This window comes from Montipora foliosa, chromosome 13 (assembly GCF_036669935.1).
Source record: "Montipora foliosa isolate CH-2021 chromosome 13, ASM3666993v2, whole genome shotgun sequence".
Classification (NCBI taxonomy): Eukaryota; Metazoa; Cnidaria; class Anthozoa; order Scleractinia; family Acroporidae; genus Montipora; species Montipora foliosa.
In genome coordinates, this window is record NC_090881.1 from 5,631,918 (window position 1) to 5,638,004 (window position 6,087).

The following is a 6,087-nucleotide window of genomic DNA, read 5'->3' on the forward strand; positions in this document are numbered from 1 at the left end:
TCATAAGGTAATGCCCAAGTCTTTCAAATGACTCATCATCTTTGCATTCATTGTGTGCCGTACTTTTGGAAACATGCGATGAATATTAACGATGCCAGCACTACATCTGCCATCTCTCATGTTCCCGCGTTTCGAATGAATTTGACAGAAATTCAAGGGATTTTGGGGGTGATGAGGCACATGCGCAACATTAGTCTCCCTTGTTGTCCAGAGCTCTCTCTCTTTCTCTCTCTCTCTCTCTCTCCAAACCAGGCTAGTCACATACCGATAAAAATGATATGCACACACACAGTACTATTGTTTTTGTTTCACGTGTTAGGGTTACAGCTGCGCTGCTCACGTGTTGTTTCACGTGCTAGGGTTACAACCGTTATTGCGTCATGCCCCAACTTGCCCCTAAATTATGCACGCCCCCTTCTTTCACGTGTTAGGGTTACAACCGACATTGCGTCATGCCCCAACATGCCCCTAATTTATGCACGCCCTGTTATAATATATGCACATGGAATCGAGGTTTTTGGGTCTGAATAATCCGATACAACTACTGTTACATAACATATTTTTAATCAAATATAAAAACCAATTTATAACTTAATTTATACAATTACTAAATCATTTCCTATTTTGTCTATAGCAATGCTTTCTTCATACAAAAAAACAGCATGAAAATTGAAAATTTGATTCGCATTGGCTGACAAATGAAACCTAAAGGTCAGCTGTTTTGGATCTCGTGTGACTTTCTCTGTTTGAAAAGACGGATCGAAAAATATAAGTGGATACAAGCTGTTATAATTGCTAAGATTGAGCTGAGTACCAGAGTTGTAATCATTTTTTCTCATAGCATAGAACATTAAATCATTGAAAATAACGGATTTACTATCACTGTCGTATTCTAATTCAGGATAAAAAACACCATTACCGTATTCCAATCTGCAATTTGCAAGACTGGCTCCACCATCCGATGTAAAAGTATCCATTTTGCATGGAGCTGTTTCTTAACTACGAGAACCATTAGCATTTAATTTCTATAATTTTTTCTTGAAATAAACAAAAACATATTTTACATTATCAATTGAAGCTGAAATCTGAAAATAACCGCTTGCTCTTGTTGTAGCTGAGACTTCATATAACTCTATAAGATATTTCCACTTTGATTCTTTCATGAATGAATTCACAAAACTTGAATACAGACTATCCTTCGGAATCATTTTAGGCAACCATAGTTCAAATGTGTCAATAACTATCCTTCCAGCATCAGCTGCGTTAGCTTTATGAATTAACTCATTGTCTTCATTGAAACTAATGTTAAATTGAAGCTGCATAGGAAGTAACATTTTACTTTCCAATTCTTCAAAAAAGCTAAATCGATTCAAAGGGATAATAACATTGATATGTTTCGCTCCTGCTGTTCCATCATTATTGGTAGCTTGAGAAAGAAGACGGCGAGCCTCAAAACCCAAATTGTTATCAGCTGTTGTATTATTCGTGTCTAAATACCATGAGCTATTTTTACCAACTGATCTACTGTAATCGTCACTATATTCCAAAAAAATTATTAACAAACGTAACATTGTGTAAATTATCAGTATCATAAACAATTCTACCTGCAGATTTGATGATAAGGTGTTTGATAGGACTATGGGAACCATTAATTACTTTTATTCGATCAACCGCTGCATATCCAGCTTTATCAGCTAATTTTTGAAGCTGAAAACGAACTTCAAAGTATTCATTGTACCAATCGCAAAATGAACTACGGGCGTTGATTGTGAACTTGTATCCATTTTTTTCTTGATGCTGATTGTTACCAGGAGCTCTTATTACATCATCTAATTGACAACAGACATATTCGTTTCTTTGCAAAAAAAAATCACTTGTTCAAAAAGCCATTTATATTATTACATTACATAATTATGTGAAAGAATTTTAACGTCTTCTTTTTTATACCATTGCCAGATATCAAACGATTTAAAATCATATTAGTGTTTTCTTGTTTTCTCATAAGTTGAATTGCCCTCATTTTTTGTTGTTTTGTTGACCCTTGTCTAATTTTTGAAAGCTGTTTCATGAGTTTTCAGCAACCTTTTTACCTATTTTATCACCAGCGTGTGAAACCCCTGATTCTAGAGCTTTTTTGGCTATAGGCTTAGCAATTTTTTGAAAACAGTTGATGCAAGAATTTTCATTGGTTTGAATGTATTATTGACAATAATGCCAGATTCTTTGTGCTTGTAAACAAATTTACCAAGTCGTGGATGGTAAAATCTTTTAAATTAATATGGTTTCATTATACTGTTAAGTTAGATTATTCTACTCTTTTAGAATCAATGAATATGAAACATCGGCTCCATTTAAGTTAAGAAATCTTCGTTTTCCGTCTGTTACCCACATTCTGATAGAAGAAATTGTAGTTTTCTTAACAGGATTAAAGGTGATTCTTTTGTTTCTAGTGCAAACGAATACGATGGTTGTAACAAGCTTGTACTAAAACTATAAACAATATCGCTATCTTGACCATCAACTAATGAGGCATTAATGAGATCACAATGGATATTTAAAACGTCTGTATCTTGACTTCAGTTGGGAACTTTACTACCAAAAGGTGTCCCTCTTGTCAATATATTTTTTATCAAAACCTATAAGATCATTAAAATTCGATTTCGTTAAATCAAGTCTGACTTGAGACGGCAAAACAATTGCGACTAAATGTTGTTGCCTTAAGGGCCCACGGACGGATTTTTCGCGCGTTGCTACGGAAGTAAAATGTTACTTCCGGTGACTGATGTTATCATATAGTGAGCTGACCAGAAAACCCACTCACAAGCAAAAAATCACCGCACGAACTGTTGTTTGCATCGAAGGTTTATCCTCGCCCTTCCTCGCGCTCGTTCGCATATCAACTGCGCATTAATGAACTGACTACCGGTTTGAGAAAAACCTAAATTTCCGGCGGTCTTTAAATTGAATTAATTTTATTTCATATGGCATGTTTCACCTCCAAATACAGAATATAGGTAGGCATTGATTTTTTCAAATCATCTTTTTTGAAAATTTTATGGGTGTTTCAGTATCGTTTATCTCTCTAAAAAGAACATTTTTCAAAATAAAAAGAAAGCCATGCTTGGCTGGATGCAAAAACGAATACAAATTATGAAACCATTGATTAAATACCCAAATTGTGTCGCACGTAGACAAATTTAGAGTTTTCTTTTATTGGTCACGTGACCATAGGCGTGGCATGATGAAGTCATATTTAGGGTCACTGGTTTACAAAAGTTGAAAACTGACTTAAATAATGCCAAATTCTCTCAAATTAGTTAACTATTACATCCTTAGCAACGCACCCCAAAAAATACGTCAGTAGGCCCTTAAATGTCAAAGATAAACCGTCTTTCTTTATTATTTGTTTGAGATAGCTATCAAAATTCTTATAATTCCAAACACTTGCTGGAAAAGTGAGATCTTGAAAGTTAAATCCATTATTGATACTATAGGCTATTTTTTATTTTTATAAGATTGATTAACATTAAACCAAGTAAAAGACATATTGATAATCCTATTCAAACCAAGATGGTATTCAAAATTTCTGCCTAAAGTTATTTGTTTAGTAAATTTCGTTTATTACCAGGTATCGATTTTACTGAGTAGCTTGATAATACGATTTCTCTATCCATATATATATAATATCGTTACATTAAATTTTAAAATACATCTTATAGAGTTTGTCATGTTGAGATTTATTGATTGCTGACGCTTTTAGCAATGTGTCTAATATAGAAACACCCATATTACGCATATCAATGCTTGTATTACCAGATAAAATTTCCCCAACAATTAATTCAAATTGTTTGAGAAGCTGTTTTGGATCATTAAAAAACACAGCATTTCCACCTTTCTGTTTTTTTCGAATCTCAGAACCTTTCATTGTTTCGACTTAATGTTCATAATGTTTGATGTATTCATTCAATGTAGGTCCAGCATTATCAAGTCTCTTTTTCATAAGCTGCCGTTCAGCTTCTGTAATGTACCCAGATTTCAATTGTTTTGTGACAGGTGATTTATAACCTTTCAATTGATTTCTTTTCGTTTTAGTTTCGCTGATAATCTTATTAAGAGCTTCTGCCTGAGAGACCGGGGCAGACTTGGAAATGAAGGTCGGCCGATTTCGCTTAAAATTGGTACACAAAGTACTTATGTTGACTTATGTAATATGCCAAGGTTTCAGCTTCAACGACTTTTTTTTAGCCGAGTTCTGGATATCAGCCCCTCAGGGGTCCCCAGAGGCTGATTTTCAATGAAATTTTGGCCTTTTTTAAATCTCTTTTTTACCAACATGAAATTAATTTCAGGCAAAAACAAAACCATCTTTGTAAAGCCCTATCCTTGGGCTTTTATGGGTGAGAACATTAGCTCATGGAAATTTTTCGCTAGCCTGTGGCTGTTATCACAACTTGGTCATATTTGAAGCATATAGGAGGCAACCGGAAATGGCATGTTTTTCAGACCAAATATTTTCCATGCCCACGTTTTATATCTTGAGGTCTTAGTATCCCTGCAAAGTTCAGCCCTTTGTTTAGTAATATCAAGAAAAAAATACTAAGGTTGAGGCTTTTTACTAAGAAAAAAACTTACGAGAAGATGGCTAACCAGGCCACTTCCGGTTAGAGTTTCAACAAAGCGTGTCTGCAAAAATCAGCCATTTAATTTCGATTATCTTTTTTCCTTCCAAGTTATGGTTAAAAGAGACTCTGAAGTTAATTGTCACCGAAAAGACTTGCCGTTAATAAGAAATTTTTATGTGATTGTTTTAGGACCGATCAGATAGTGGTCCGACAGCGGTTATAAATTTCTTGGAAGAAGTCTTGAAAATTACGGACAATAGAGCCGCTGCGAAAACTCTTTATTTACCTAACAACACATCTCTGGCCGGTAAATCACAACGCAAAATTGCATCTTTTTCGTCCAAACTGCAACGTTAAGTTTATCTCCTTTGTTCAACTCGTTCAACGTATCACGTCTGTGGCCCGTAGTAATGAAGCGCTAATTAAATCAGGATATAAGCAAGCTTTGTAGTTCCATTCAGTAGTACTATAACCCACCTGTTTGGGCTTTAATATTTTCTGAAGAAAAAAGATCTTATCGGTCTCTTTAAATGCAACCACAACATCTGTCGTGACACTACTTGAGAATCGTTTTGAACCTTTAAAGACATTTGGAATATAATTAAAGCTAAGTCTAACACAAATAGCAGTCACTCTTCTAGTCTATTTGCAAAGTGTCTGGATAAATTCACTTACAAAAAACGCTTACCTGGCTTCACTTTTACAGACATGCCCCTTTCCTACAATCCCTTAAAGTTGAGGTAACATTAGAAACTTTAGCCCCAGCGATAAATTGGTCGCAAGTGCGTCGTTGTGAGTTAGATATACACAGGTCGATTAATATACCGTACGTGACGAGGTCATTGTAGTTTGCTGGCTATGACTGACTTGGAATTCAGTTGTTTTCTCGTGCAGATTCGTCTCCTTGATATTGCAGAGAATGATTATGATAGAACTTGTATGAGAACCTCAATGGCATGATTTGTTTACTGAATATTTACGCAAACGGGTGAATTTTCGGCGGTGACGTGGACATATCACAAATCGTCTTTAATTCATCTTTTGTGACGCCAGACAAGCCAGTTTGGTTAAGAATTAACTTCCATTCAGTAAAATTGTCAACTCTGTGTGACGCAGTCAGTTATATTACCAGCAGCGCCCACTTTGACTAGCAGGGCGTAACATCTCGATCTAATGTCGCTAATGGGAGAGTCACAGCAGGCTCTGACGGCTTGTTATCTCGTGCCCCACATATGTCAACTTCTTTCAAAAAGGTGCACCGTATACTCATGGTTTTGATTTTCCAAGGGACTAAATTGTGAAATCCAGACTTTCGCCACTCTGCCTTTCAAAAGCACTCAAATGGACTCAAATGAAACAAATTCGCTTACAGACTGAATAGATTTAATTAGTTTAATTAATAGATAGCAGACAGTTTCTTTTTTTTGGCCATTTTCGGGTGTCACAATTCCCTTTGTATCTCAAG